Source organism: Schistocerca piceifrons, chromosome X, assembly GCF_021461385.2.
Source record: "Schistocerca piceifrons isolate TAMUIC-IGC-003096 chromosome X, iqSchPice1.1, whole genome shotgun sequence".
Classification (NCBI taxonomy): domain Eukaryota; kingdom Metazoa; phylum Arthropoda; class Insecta; order Orthoptera; family Acrididae; genus Schistocerca; species Schistocerca piceifrons.
In genome coordinates this window covers 201,022,444-201,038,713 of record NC_060149.1, presented here as the reverse complement: position 1 = coordinate 201,038,713, position 16,270 = coordinate 201,022,444, and the positions used below count along the sequence as shown (strand labels likewise).

Sequence of the window (16,270 nt, the reverse complement as noted above, 5' to 3'; positions counted from 1 at the left end):
GTGTAGGTTACTAAGTATAGATATGAACAACAACGACAGCGAGTTAATCATTTTCTGGGTTTGAATGTTTCATTTTATGATTTCGGTAACTGTAAAACCTTTAGATTGTGTCGACATGGGTATGGGTGTGTGTGTTGTCCATAGTGTAAGTTAGTTTAAGTTAGATTAAGTAGTGTGTAGGCTTAGGGACCGATGCCCTAAGTAGTTTGGTCCCATAAGACTTTACCACAAATTTGAATTTGTGTCGACATAAATAGGGTATTGACTGGCGTTTCGTAATTAGTTTCTCACGTACCACCTAGACTTTCCGACTTTGTAGTTCACAGAAGGAGGCTACAGTATTTCGGTTACATATGAACAATGGAGAATGATTAGAAGTGAAAAATTACAACAAACAAAATAAAACTTTAAGTAGTTTCTCATTTTACACGCGCACCATGTATTTGGACACTTAACTTCATTTTCTAAATAGTTCCTGTGGTCAATTTCTCGTGCTAACATATACTGAACGTATGTGGAAACTTAAATATGTGACAAAATGACGTTGAAGGTTGTGTGGGGGTGAAGTACCACGATTCTCTCCATATTCAGAGAAAGCTGAAAATTCTATTTACAAAAATGGGCACAGGAAAATAAAACAAACAGACTACCCATATTAACAAGGAAACATCACGAACTTTATCTCAAATTTTAAGGAGAAAAAAAACACAGTAGCAAGATATTGGCCCCAGCAATCGATCCCACGCGAAAATTCGGGCCTTAACTCTGATAGTAGGCAGTTACCAGTTACAAACTGCTGAAAGTAAGGCTTTTAAACTTTCGCACGTACCGGTTGTATGTTATTCTCTCCGGGCCACTGCAGTCGCCTAATGCCAGAGCGCGAAGTACTGTACACTGAAGAGACACAGGTCATGGGATAGCAATGTACAGATGGGGGTAGTATCGCGTACACAAAGTATAAGCGGTCACTGCACTGGCGGAGCTGACATTTGTACTCGGGTGGCTCATGTGGCAAGGTTTCAGGCATGATTATGGCGGCACGACGGGACTTAACAAACTTTGGATGCGGATTGCTAGTAGGAACTAAATGCATGGGACATTCCATTTCGGAAATCGTTAGCGAATTCAGTATTGCTAGATCCACAGCATCAAGAGTGTTCCGATAATACCAAGCATTATGTCTCACCACGGACAGCCTAGTGGCCGACGGCCTTCACTTAACGACCGAGAGCAACGGCGTTGACGTAGAATTGCAAGCGCTAACGGACAAATAACACTACGTGAAATAACCACAGGAATTGGAGTGGGACTAACATATCCGTTAGGACGGTGGGGTGAAATTTGGCGTTAATGGGCTGTGGCAGCAAACGACCGATGCCAGTGCCTTTGCTAATAGGGCGACATCGCCTCTTCTGGGACCTTGACCATATCAATTGGATCCTAGACCACTGGAAAACCGTGGCCTGGTCAGATGAGTCCGGTCTCAGTTGATAAGAGCAAATGGAGGGTTCGAGTTCGGCACAGATGCCACGAAATCGTGGATCCAAGTTGTCAACAAGGCACAGTGCAAGCTAATGATGGCGCCATAGTGATATGGTTGTGTTTACATTTAACGTATTGGATCCTCTGGTGGTCCAGCAGAACCGATCATTGGCTGGAAATGGCTACGTTCGGCTACTTGGAGACCATTTGCAGCCGTTTATGGACATCATGTTCCCAAACATGTCACTGGGCCACAACTGTTCGCGATTGGTTTGAAGAACATTCTGGATAGTCCGATACAATAATTTGGCCGCCTAGATCGCGCGATATGAATCCCATCAAATATTTATGGGACATAATCCAGAGGTCAATTCGCGCATAAAATCATGCATTGCCAACACTTTCGCAATTGTGTACGGCTATAGAGGCAGCATGGCTTAATATTTCTGCAGGTGACTCTAAAGACTTGTTGAGTCGATGCCACGTTGAGCAGCTGCGCTACGCAGGGAGGTGCGACAAGATTTTAGGAGATTCTCCGTGACATTTTTCACCTCAGTGTACATTGAGGTGGCAACCGAAGGCCTCCTGTTCGCTGGCTGTTGAAAGCTGGGGAAGAGGAGGGGGACGTGTTTTGAAATCTTGTGCGGGAACACTTTCTTCTACGCGGAAAATAAAAAGTAGTAAGAGATCTTAATATGTCAACCACATGTACATATACGTGCAGTATTATTTTAATAGTATTCGTGTATTGATATTATGCAATTATATATATGCCGCAAAATCAAAAAATTAGTAAACGTAAGTAACTGAAGAATTATTGTGAAATGAAGTTAATGAATTTCGATTTTAAATTCAATCGCAGGAATGACATTGGAGAATAGAGCATACCCTGCTTTAAAATCCCAAGTAACCGACGCATAACAACGATGTTAATTAAAAAGTGCTACGCTACTTCTTCAATTACACACTAATTCGTTTCATTGATTTACACTGCATTTGCTTATCGAAACATAAATACGTTCAATGCAAAGAGACATCAGCTACGAGTTAGACATCGCGCACTTGGACATAATAAAGAAAGCACATTACGACGTCAAGACAGTAATTGACAAATCTCGTAAGTACTTGGCCCTCTGGCATTAGGCGGCTGCACTGAGGCGGAGCGAATGGCATAAAACCGACGAACGCCAAAGTTTAAATACTGTTTTCGGAAGGTCATAACTGCGTGCCATCAGAATTATGGGCCAAATTTTCATTCGGGATCAATTTCGTGGCAGTGTGCATTTTTCTCTTTAGAATGTGCAGTCAAGTTGATGACGATTCCTAGTAAGCGCCGTTCTAATCGTATGCTTTGTTTATTCTGCGCAAGAATTATTTGGAGTCATTTATTAGTTCGTTCTATCGGATTAGTTGACTCCATCGTTGATATGTGGCCCCAGGCATCTGGAGGTGACTTCATCGTAACTTTTATTTGCAAAATCACTATTTTTAGAGAAGAATTATAAGAGGTGATTTTCACCATATGAAAATCAGGATACGGGTTTGTATTTGTTTGTGTAGTGTCGAACAAATGGTTCAAATGGCTCTAAGCACTATGGGACTTAACATCTGAAGTCATCAGTCCCATAGACTTAGAACTACTTAAACCTAACTAACCTAAGGACATCACACACATCCATGTCCGAGGCAGGATTCGAACCTGCGACCGCAGCAACAGCGCGGTTCCGGACTGAAGCGCCTAGTGTCGAACAGGAGCCACATTATAAACTAGCGTGGAAAACTTAAGGACGAAAGTAACTTTCCCGTGATTTGTCACTGCCAAATAACATTTGCTGCAGTATAATGAAACGAACCGAAATGACACTTTTATTCCGAGAAAATAATTACACCGAAGTTAACATTATTATGATTAAACCAGCCCGCCCAGTTGGCCGTGCCGTACAACGCACGGCTTTCCGGGCGGATTTTTGTCGAGGTCCGGTGAACCGGACAGTCTGTGGATGTTTTTAGGCGGTTTTCCATCTGCCTCGGCGAATGCGGGTTGGTTCCCCTTATTCCGCCTCAGTTACACTATGTCGGCGATTGCTGCGCAAACAAGTTCTCCAAGTACGCGTACACCACCATTACTCTACCACGCAAACATAGGGGTTACACTCGTCTGGTGTGAGACGTTCCCTGGGGGGGGGGGGGGGGGGGGGAGGGGGGGGGGGTGTACATTAGTGTTTCCTAAACTGTTGCGCCAGACTTTTCGTTTCTTGCGCATAACAGCTGCGTTTGAGATCGAGATATGTCTACTGTTTGAGAGGAAGCGAGTCGATACACCGTTAACCTGATAACTACAAAATGGTTCAAATGGCTCTGAGCACTATGGGACATAACTTCTGAGGTCATCAGTCCCCTAGAACTCAGAACTACTTAAACCTAACTAACCTAAGGACATCACACACATCCATGCCCGAGGCAGGATTCGAACCTGCGACCGTAGCGGTCGCGCGGTTCCAGACTGTAGCGCCTAGAACCGCTCGGCCACCCTGGCAGGCCCGATAACTACACTCTGATGGATTAGTGATTAGGCTAACTACGTGTTGATTTCCATACCCTGTCAAATGAAGGCAGCGCTGTTCAACATTTATTGAGAGGCTGTACTAGATTATTGAGAATTTGGCCATTTTTTCTCGAGACTCTAGAGTGAGAAAAATTACCATCTGCAAGAAAACCTACTGAGAGAAGTGTGCATTGGGAGACATTGAGGCTGTCGAGAGCTAGGAAGTTAGAAAAAAAATTGGAAATTTGTGGTGAGGTCTCATGGGACCAAACAACTGAGGTGATTGGTCTCTAAACTTACACATAACTTAATCTAACTTAAACTAACTTACGCTAAAGACAACACACACACACACACACACATGCCCGAGGGAGTACTCGAACCTCCGACGGGAGAAGCCGCAGGAAGTTAGACAACCAACCGTTGGCCCACCGCAGTTGGAGCAAATGGCCTTGCGTAGTGTGTTAAGAATTACCGACAGGCCAGCAGCACATTGTTTGCGCCACACGCGTCTGCCGGCGTGTGCGATGCGCGTGCAAATCGAGACTGCACCTGTCTCCTACACGCGACGCGGTCGTCTCTTAGTGTATCTTGTTGTCATTGTTTACATTTTTCGAAAAGTACAGAAATTGTATTGTTCGTCTTTCCGCCTTGTTCCACATCCCCAATTTGTGTTTCACTATGTCAAACGCTTACGACCTTTACGATCTCGTACCTCACAGAGTGGATGCCTCTAGAAACTGTCCTCTTTTCATTCAAAAATTTAGAGCTATGCTGTATAGATTTTCCATAGTACACTAAATTGTACAAACATGGTATTTTCTTGAGGCTCGTTCGTGAAGAACGGAACCAGCCACAAATACTTTTAGAGAGATTTATTTACTGCCATGACCTATTTCATTCAGTCGTGTTAATCTTCAGATGATTCCACTTGTTTCGTTACTGTAGCACAGTCCCCAGCAACGTGTCGTCTGCTCCTGTTATATATAATAATATATGAGTAACTAGCCCCGCTTTATGTACTTTGTCCGTAGCTTGTGAGATATAGAAAATATGATAGCGTTGCATACAGCTGATAAAATATAAAGTGATTGATTTACAAGCACTTACGTTTATTCTAATGAATGGTATTTCGTCTCGTTTTGATTCTAAATGCATATTCTTCTTTATTATACAAGTTACCCGCACAGATAGCGGAGAGCGCTAAAGCGCTTGCTTCCGCGAGACGGGGAGGCGAGCCAGCGCTTAACGACGAGGCCTGGTATGCTGGCTGCGTATTCCACATCCGATTAGGTAAATACTGGGCTGGTTCCACGTTCCGTTGCAGAGTCACATTACACAAACACTTGGAAGAGCGTTCTTACACTTCAAAAAGAGATTTACCGTATATGCAGACAGATGAGGGCATCTGGCCAACAAATGCCAGCAACCTTGCGAAGATCGACGATGGTACAGTGCTGGCCCCGCAGAGAAACAGGAAAAGAAGAATGCAAGTGACCCACACAGCGTATGAAGTGGTACCATGTAAGCAAATATTCTTATGCAATACAGGAGCAGAGGAATTGCTGCTGACGATTTTGGTACTTAATGAAACAAGTATCTGAAGGTGGGAATCATAGCCGGATGCTGGTCATAGCAGTAACATGAAGTTTCTTAAATGTATTTGAGCCTGGTTGCATTCTCCAGCAACACCCTACAGTCCAGCAAGATCCAGCACGGATGAAACAACACGAGTACCTTCTTGTTAATTTATTTATGATTGCAGATACCTGTAAAAAAAAAGAAAAAAAACACCTTCAGTCGAGCATTTCGTTTATCGTGTTTTTGGCTAGGGGAATATTTTGGCGGATCTGAGGTCATTTTGCAGCTTTTTCCCCCACTTATTCACTTTGCCGTCAGAGAGACCGATTTTACTGTCACTGTGGAATATAGTATTACAATCTCTGTGTGTTAGCTGTTTTCGTATATGCCAGTCAGACATGAACTTCTAATTCAAAACCCGTTCATAAACCATGAGTTGCTCAGCAAGCAATTGAGAGGTACATGTTGACAAACAAACGTAAAGGAAGAAAGCTGCACTTATAATTATTTTCTGTTTAAAGTAACGTAAGGCTGCGGGTTTCTAGCGTGTTCTATTCAGTCCGCAGCTCGTGGTCGTGCGGTATCGTTCTCGCTTCCCGCGCCCGGGTTCCCGGGTTCGATTCCCGGCGGGGTCAGGGATTTTCTCTGCCTCGTGATGAGTGGGTGCTGTGTGATGTCCTTAGGTTAGTTGTGTTTAAGTAGTTCTAAGTTCTAGGGGACTGATGACCATAGATGTTAAGTCGCATAGTGCTCAGAGCCATTTGAACCATTTTTGTTCTATTCATTTTCAGCTCAGTATACACTTAGACATGAATGTTATTTATTGATAAAAGTCTTAATTAATCTAAATTAAGACAGAAATATTTTAGCTACAATTTTTTGCTCTGTTATGCTGATGAGGTAGCTGTTGGCGAATGTGTGTATGTGGGCGTAGAGGGTGGGCGGCAAGTCGACGTCCTGCGGGGATGTTTCTCGTTGTCTGGAAGAAATGCTGATTTTCATCCACACTACAAAAATGGAGATAATGTCCTTAATGAGATAACTTAATTTAAAAACTCAAAATTCTTTAGCACCTTTAAGCTACTTTTAATTCAATAGCTTCAAGACGCACCCTTGTGAACAAAATTACTACCTAACTGTTAGAATCGCGAATGTCGTTGTGGAAGAAGCGATAGTCGATACCCAGCTAAACACTGCAAGACCGCCAAATTGTTTTAAGTGTGCATTGTTTACATGAATCTAACAACATTTAGTGCAGTTCAAACGGCTCTAAGCACTATGCGACTAAACATCTGAGGTCATCAGTCCCCTATAACTTAGAACTACTTAAACCTAACTAACCTAAGGTCGTCACACACATCCATGCCCGAGGCTGGATTCGAATCTGCGACCGTAGCGGTCGCGCGGTTCCAGACTGTAGCGCCTAGAACCGCTCGGCCACCCAGGCCGGCTGCCACTATTAAAGTTCCAACCTTCGTATATACCCCCGGACATGAGCAGAATATTCGTGCTATCAAGTTTAAGAGAAAATAGGGAGTACAATACAAATCATTATTTCACCCTTTGCCCGCATCTCGTGGTCGTGCGGTAGCGTTCTCGCTTCCCACGCCCGGGTTCCCGGGTTCGATTCCCGGCGGGGTCAGGGATTTTCTCTGCCTCGTGATGGCTGGGTGTTGTGTGCTGGCTTTAGGTTAGTTAGGTTTAAGTAGTTCTAAGTTCTAGGGGACTGATGACCACAGCAGTTGAGTCCCATAGTGCTCAGAGCCATTTTATTTCACCCTTTCACTGTTGAGTCATTCGCAAAGGAGACTGTACCGGCACTAGTGCGCACAGTGGGGGCAGAACGAGCATATAATGTGCTCTGTCACTGTTGACTATGAGCATTTAGAGCAGAAACGCTTGTATACGATGCTTTGCAGGAATTCATTAGACTGGTGAAATCACTTTTATTTCGCGTCATGAAATGTTTACGTGTGCTGTTTGAATTTAATTTCTGTTTCTTTCCATTTCGCTCCAAAATTCCTTCCTTTTATAAATCAGAAGTATTTTCGGACTGTTCCTTCCTATTTTCTTACTCAAGTTCTCATTTCTCGTGTGCCTGCAAGAGTGTCTTCTGAAGCATACCCCACATGCAAGAATGCCACTGCCACAGGCACTTTCTCTTGGCTAATTTTGAATGGATATCCCAGTCGGTTTGAGAGCACCTACTGTTTTTGGTGACACTGCGTCTCTGGAACGTTTACAAATGCAGCTACCTATCTTGAGGGCCATAAGTAACATTAAAGTCACTTTAGTGCATCAGTTCACTAATCAAGCTTTTAGACCCTGCAGTTGATTTATTTATTACACTCTGGACGGCATAAAACTGTTAGCCTTATGTTTGCCAATGGTTACTGTGCGAAACCACCTAGTTTTAGGTCGCCACCTAGTGTACCAGTGGTGTGATAGTGGAATCGTGACGTTTACTTTTAAGTACTGACCTCTTGCGGCCATCACACATCTCAGAAAACTTCAGGTTTTGTTGATAAGTGTTGATGTGTCTTTAAAATTACGTTTTGTGTGCCACAAGTCATTGCAGGTAGTCAGCTTTCGTACTAAACAAGATAATGATGTGAGCACTCAGTCTGTATCCACTGGCAAGTTATCTCCTATTCTCAGCCTTCGACAACTGAAGTGAAATCGTGGCATCGCATAATGTGGCATTTCCTTCATGTGGCTTTGTTCAATAACAGAATAATATTCAGCTAAGTTAATGCGGAGGGCTTAGGCATGCTGTCATGGCATTGTTCATGGGGACATTAACGTGTTCGCTGACAGCAAGAGCAAATATAACACCGCGCATCAGCCGGTTAAAACCATACGTGCGTACACCAAGCTAACCAAACAGGTAAGTGAATTAGCACATACGATTGTGAAGGAACCTCAAGAAGTGGTGCATTGTGTAACAAAGTGAGTACATTATGGATGAGCCGGAGGTGTGTTTGCCGTATAATGTGAGGAATTCTAGGTTTTTCCAATGGTTTCACAATGAAACTAGATAAAATGAAAATATTCGAGACCACTTTTTTCTCGAAATATTTGTACTTACGTTGATTTGCCATTTACTTATTCCTACCAGTGATAAGAAAATAAAGATTCTAAGAAATAGTTTATTTCTGGGAAAAAACGGGTTAATGTTCGTTGAGGTCACAGAATACTGCATTATGTCCCGAAACCAAAGGTGATGGTGTTTTCTTTCTTGATTTCTTTTTCAACGACATTTTTATGGGTGCGTACGCCATCGTGATGTGACAAAACTACCGACGTTTTGGCTGGTACTGAAGGAAGCCTTCGTCTTTTCTCTGGTATTGTAGTTTTATCGCATCAAACCCAAATTAATTTCCAGAATGAGATTTTCACTCTGCAGTGGAGTGTGCGCTGATATGAAACTTCCTGGCAGATTAAAACTGTGTGCCGGACCGAGACTCGAACTCGGGACCTTTGCCTTTCGCGGGCAAGTGCTCTACCGACTGAGCTACCCAAGCACGACTCACGGCCCGTCCTCAGAGCTGTACTTCCGCCAGTACCTCGCCTCCTACCTTCCAAACTTTACAGAAGCTCTCCTGCGAACCTTGCAGAACTAGCACTCCTGAAAGAAAGGATATTGCGGAGACATGGCCTGGGGGATGTTTCCAGAATGAGATTTTCACTCCGCAGCGGAGTGTGCGCTGATATGAAACTTCCTGGCAGATTAAAACTGTGTGCCGGACCGAAACTCGAACTCGGGACCTTTGCCTTTCGCGGGCAAGTGCTCTACCGACTGAGCTACCCAAGCACGACTCACGCCCCGTCCTCTCAGCTTTACTTCTGCCAGTTCCTCGTCTCCTACCTTCCATGTTTTTACAGAAGCTCTCCTGCGAACCTTGCAGAACTAGCACTCCTGAAAGAAAGGATATTGCGGAGACATGGCTTAGCCACAGCCTGGGGAATGTTTCCAGAATGAGATTTTCACTCTGCAACGGAGTGTGCGCTGATATGAAACTTCCTGGCAAATTAATACTGTGTGCCGGACCGAGACTCGAACTCGGGACCTTTGCCTTCCGCGGGCAAGTGCTCTACCAACTGAGCTACCCAAGCACGACTCACGCTGTGAGGACGGGGTGGTGTTTAAGTTCTGGATGCAGTTGAAAACCGGATGGGGCCAAGTCGGGACTGTTTGGGGCATGATAGGTAAGTGAGCTCAAGGGGTCGGATTGCTGCAGATATCGCAGCGCTCGTGTGTGGTCATGCTGAAAGAGAGGGTGCTGCATGTGAGGACTAACTCTTCAAATTCGTGCTTTCAGTTTCTCACGCATCGACACAGTTACGTTACACATGTTACAGTTCGGGGCCCTGTAGCGGCAGATGGTTGCAACTTGCGTCTGCGAAGCAGGAAAGTCGACCGAGTGATATGCCTGACATGTAACGCCTCAACCAATACTGAGAACTGAACAAAAACTTGGGAGGCATCAAGTTGCAGCTCGCCATCGTATGTACTCTATAAACTGCGCTCTATTCATTAAGTGTCATTCCGTATAAACGTCAGGGGAAACATGTTGAAGTTACGGAGTGCACATTCATAATGCAAGTTTTGTGTTAACTGTTGTTGTATATAAGTAATTGTTTCAAGGAAACTTATTGCTGTTTTTTTTATGAAAAATACAGCAGGTCTAGTAATCGTTATTAAAATCGTGAAAAACTGCTCAAAAAAGATTAATCATACTTACAGCTGATCGCTGATCCTAACTGGGTAAGCGTAATCGTGTTAGAGTGTGACGGGCATTGTTCGTAGAGCGTTTCGTTTCCTCCCAAGATCACACTCTGGAGCGGCGAAACAGTTACGAGTGTATTTGTATTGGCCTCAGTTTCAAGCATTCTACCTACTTCCGTTTGGTCGTCTTTCTTTAAACCATACAGGACACCTGTTTTCCAGGTCCAATGGTCATATTCCCAGAATTAGCAACAGTGTACAGTTCTGGGATCTACAGTAGGCCCTGGTTTATCTCAGTAGCGCAGCTCGTTGCACACCTCTATGGTCTCTGCAACTGACGTTAATTAGATTGCTGGTGTGCCCTTATTTTTTTTTTTTTTTTTTTTTTGAGGGAAGTTAAAATTGCCTATTTGCGACGTTTCCAATTTTGTGTATTATTTTTATACCTATCTTGCTTATCTCTTCTATACTAATGGGTGAAATAACGACATTCATCTGAATATACACTTAGATACCTCGTTGATACATCATTACATAGTGCAATGTTATTTTAGGATGCTCCCTGCAGAAGGTTTGTAGTTTTGTGAGATGCTAGTGGGAATTTTACTTTTATATACCATCCTCCAATAGGTTTTGAAGAGGACTGTATCGTCGGCAAACACAGATTTCTTCTTTTTGATCCACACAAGCTTCGATGAAGCTTTATCACTGTAAGTATATTAATTTTATTTTCTTAATATACTAGTACAGACGATGGTGACATTTAATGAAAAAGAAGAAAATTAGTTTGGTCAATGCAGAGTCCTTTCCAAAGCCTATTTGTTTGAAAGCAAAAACGACAAAAAGTGAGACTGAAGCTCAAGACGAATCATCCTTCAAGTTGGGCATTACATTTGACTTCTATAGTTGTTCTCGAGTCATCTCTAACGACGGAGAACATGTGGTCTGCAAAAACTAACATTTCCCCTGCCATTTAACTTATGTAGCATGGACTTGAGAGCTACATCCCAAAACTCTGCACGCAAGACATTCACACCTGCGGACAGCTTTATAGTGGCAAAAAGTTAAACTTTCTGTCCACAAATAATGAAGGAGAAACCGAAACTTTAAGGGACGACGACTACAAATTCGTGCCCGGCCATTAAGATATAGGCTTCTTGTGGCATCACTAAATCTATGAAATGATGGCGCGATGTCCCTTTTGAAAAGTCCGTGGGGGACATCATCTTTATTCTTGACCAACCCGAAGTCGTTCTCTGACTCTATTGACCTCTTCATCGATACCTAACGTTTCTGTGCGCAGTTCTTATGGAATTTCGTAGTTTCCTCGAGTCTTTTGAGCAGCACGAGAGAGTTGCAAACCATTGAACTCTGAAAGTTTTAATATAATGTTAGGTGCAGTTGTTTAGGTAGCCCAGACAGTGTAATTATTATGTTGAAATTTTCATTGAAATATTTTCTTGTATTATTCCAGCATAATTCGTAGTTGGTTGCCGGCCAAGTGAGATCGTCGCTTCAGAAAAAGTTGTGTTTCCACGTAAAATGTGAGCTGCTGATAATCACCAATAGGGATCGAGGGAGAAGTAACACATGTTGACAGCTGGCCGCCGCTAAAACTCTAGACAGCTTCCTTCCTAAATCCTTTTTGGGCACATTGGTCTCGCATTCGGGAGGACGACGGTTAAAAACCACGTCCGGCCATCCTGATTTGTGTTTTCCGTGATTTCCCTAAATCGCTTCATGCAAATGCCGGGATAGTTCCTTTGGAAGAACACGGCCGATTTCCTTCCCTATCCTTGAATCAATCCGAGCTGCTTCTCCGTCTCTAATGACCTCAATGTCGACCGGACGTTAAATCTTAATCTTCCTTTTCCTCTTTACTTCAGTTACATTTGAAATCTACCTCTTGGCCCCGCCATCACTGGCTGGTCTCCTTTGTTCGTCCCATATAAGGACTAATCTTGGAAACCTACCAGTGATGAAGTAAAACATTATGAACACGGCTCACCGCGCCTGGTGACGTTACAGCAAGGCACGCGCGAAGGGTTGTACGAGGGACGTTCAATAAGTAATGCAACACATTTTTTTCTGAAAGCAGATTTGTATTATTCAAGAGTCCAACACACCATATTATTCCCAAGTCTTTTGGCTAGAAAACGTCATTTTTCAAAATAATCACCGTTCAATGCGACAGCCTTATGCTACCTTACTGGAAGGACCTGTCTGCCCGCATGGTACCACTCTACTGATGCACTAAAACTTCGGCTCCGACGTCGACCATAATCTTCCCATCGTCCTCGTACTGCTTCCCTTCACTGGGCCAAACAGTTGGAAGTCTGAAGGTGCGAGATCCGGGCTGTAGGGTGGATGACGAGATCGGATAGGTTTGCGCGACCTTATTGCGATGGTGACAGACACCTCCCCCAACGACTCATCGTGCTTTTGTTCACTGTCAGGAATCCGTAGGCATTCTGCAAGCGCCTACGAATCTTTGCGATGCTCTGGTTTTCCGCCAAAAGGAACTCAATGACAGCTGTCTGCTCGGAACGCCCCTCCGTTACAGAAGCCATTTTGAAGGCTAGGTATAGCGCCGCCACCTATCGCAGCTTCGTGAAACTATAGTGGCCGAAGCAGGAATATTCCACGACGTTTCACAACAAAGCCCAGGCCTTTGTTTTTCCAACCGAAACTGGCCGAGAGAAAAGAAGTGCTGCATTACTTATTGAGCCCCCCTCGTATATAGGCGGAACAGAATCGTTCTGGGGACGATAAGAGCCGCAGATTGAGAAAAGCACTTACATAAGCGACTTAGACAAAGAGCAAATAGTTACGGCCCGACGGCTGGGGACGAGTATCTCGGAAACGGCGCAGATGGTCAGCTACTGTCTCGACATCTCTGGAAATTGGTTGAAGGACGGTGAAACGAGAAGTGGCTGACAAAATGAAGTTGACGCCTAATCACAGAACGTGTAGGTCGGAGGCTTGATCGTTCTGTGAAGCAGGATAGGCGGTGATCTGATGACAGAGGACAATGCCGGTGCAGGTACACAGCGTGGGGCTTCACTGTGTGTGGCCGCTACGTGTTTCCACGCTTATTCATCTACATCGTCAATCACGATTGCAGTGCTCACAAGATAATCGACAGTGGACGGCGGATAGAGGGAAACGCGTCGAATCCCTTCAACGCTCGATGTTTTTCCTGACGGCGATGGCATATTCCAGCAGGATAACTGTGTCGCAGTAGGTCTACAGTGGTTTGGCGAGAGTGATAAAGAGAACACGTTAATGTCTCGGCCACCACTCTTGCGCTCACAAACCGGCGACCCGTAATTTAAAGGAACTGAGTGGCCAGTGCGTAAAATTCGGAAATCTACGAAAGAACGTTCTGAATCCGTAAGACACAGGTTCGCTGCTGTATTGCATTAGAGAGGTGGACGAGACGCTGCTAACCAAATGTCAATCTTGTGATTGAACGCCCCCTAAAGATACTCACAACGTCGCTCCTATCGAAGAGCGTGCAATTACTATAAAGTGTTATCACTATTGAATGTGACGTAAGTAAGTCACTAGAGCGAGTGCGTTTGCGATTCCCTTCTCTGTGTTACGACAGACGACACGGTAACTGTCTGGAGCAGCAGGACATTTACGGGATGCAGTTACGTCTTGTCGCATCAAAGGAAAGAAAGATTACAGCTTAACATCCAGTCGACAGCGAGGTCGTTAGCCAGCCACATCAAAGCAGAATACACCATGTCTAAAAATGTCCACCTTTCTGGCGTGTTCAAGAGATGTCCTCGTCCTAGCACAAAGGTGGCACTACTCTTGCTGTGAGCTTGTAATGGAACAACTAACAAACTGGCTACGGCTCATTGTTGCTGACATTGTATCTTCACAATTTTATAAGGGTGCCATCTTACTTTTTTCTGTGCACGTTTTGTGAGATAAAACAGAAAATAATCAGAGAAGTTGTGTCATAAAACAACGTACACCTACAGTAGTCACACGTTAAGTTACTAATCGTTCTTATTATTCACTAATATTAAAATATGGTGACTGTTTCACAAATCACACCTCTCTTCCGAAACTCGAATTTAATCTGCCTTACTGACAGAAGTGCGCTCTTGATCGCGCACTGCAATCCGCACGATTAGGCACCTACTTCCCAGCTTAAGCAGTACTAATGAATTAAGGATGGGTCCGCCTTTTTGCAAGTACACAAATAATTTGCATTGTGGGCCCATTCTTAATTCGTTATTATTTTTCTGCAAGCATGAGAACTGAGCTCAAATCTCCGATATGATAAAGACAGTTGCATAAGTGAACAGATGATCTTTTTCCAACCATGAAACATCTTTGTAATATTACGATGTATCGTAGCGTCTTTGACACTCATATGTTTGTAAGCACTTTGTGTGTATCAAAACATGTTATGCATGTTAGAAATCTATTCTGTGACAAATCTAAAGTCTTCAGTGAGCAAAATTAACGAGTGCAATGATGATAATGCAGTGGGAATGTATTCACATCTGTTGGACGAAAACTATGAAAACAAACACTCCAAACCGACATTTCACGTAAGTCACAGCCAACGCAAATCTGTAACGCAACCATCTGTGTGGCCTGCCTATAATTATGTATTATTTATATTTGAGGACAATTAATCTGTAAAAAAACGCACCACATGTTGTAATGAAAGCATGAAAACCGTCTGAAGATGAATCGTAATGATTCGAAACCGGTAACGGTACCTCTTGAATAAAGGAACTGAAAATAAATTTGTGGCTGGTTGCTGTCTCAACACCATCAACATTTGTCTTCAAATAACAGCCACGGATTCCAAACATGTCATCATATGACAAAATTCCGCAAAGACAGTACTGTTTGGCGCGTAACTCTCAACTCTACCGTTCGTCCCTCTACTAACGGCTGTTCAAATGGCTCTGAGCACTATGCGACTTAACTTCTGAGGTCATCAGTGGCCTAGAACTTAGAACTAATTAAACCTAATTAACCTAAGGACATCACACACATCCATGCCCGAGGCAGGATTCGAACCTGCGACCGTAGTGGTCACCCAGCTCCAGACTGTAGCGCCTAGAACCGCACGGCCACTTCGGCCGGCACTAACGGCTGTACTGTCTAAAACACGTACGGCTTTGGTGGGCGGTTAATCGACGCGAAGTCTGTGACACACTAGTGATTCGGCCTTTTCTCGTTACTCAAATGTCTCCCAAAACTGATATTAAAATGAGGTTTTTGCTATGTGCTGACAGCTCAGTATTAATAATCTGAACTATACTTCAGTGGAGGGCAATCCCTCCACTCGTATCACAATAGCCAATCCGATTACGAGACTATTCGGTCCCCGCAGTTCCTGTATCGGTGTACTTGTAGTTCCTCTCTCCACTTTGTTATCATGTGTTAGCTACTGCAGCTACTGCTCAACTGGAATGCGAAACGTGAGACTTAATCTTATGGCTCCCAGAGCGAGAAATATTGGGGCACACACTGACTTTTCTGGCCGGACTCACTCGGCACCTGAACACAATTTCAGTCTTTTAAGAATGAAGCATCGGCAGAGACAAGCGGACGGGCGCCAGGTGCCAAGCAGCTTCTGCCGCTGACACACAGCCTTCGGAACGCGGAAAAAAAAAAAAAACACTAGCCAGCTGCCACTCGCTACACGTAGTTCTGCTCCGGCTGATTCCAGACGGTTTTATCCGAGGATCTGCTCTCTGCTTTGCTCTCGTTAATGTTTAACGTCTCATCGACTGAAAGTTCACCAGAGACGCGCAACATTAGCTCAGCTAGACAGCGACAGAGAAAAAGGCGTCGACTGAGGCTTCTTTAACGAACTCTCTTGGCCTTCACCTGGGAAGGTAGAGTGGAAACGCCGGTAAGCTAAGAGAGGACTTCCGAAACGGGGAGTGAGC

General features: G+C 44.1%; 1 protein-coding gene and 1 non-coding gene across 2 annotated transcripts in view; one reads left to right on the top strand and one right to left on the bottom strand.

The window, feature by feature from the left end:
- The window catches only part of LOC124722248 (sodium-dependent transporter bedraggled), a 733,406-nt gene that overhangs the window by 222,899 nt on the left and 494,237 nt on the right, over positions 1-16,270 (top strand). The window lies entirely within an intron of this gene.
- Trnap-cgg lies at positions 9,651-9,725 on the bottom strand. Its single transcript has one exon. It is a non-coding gene; the product is annotated as a tRNA-Pro (tRNA).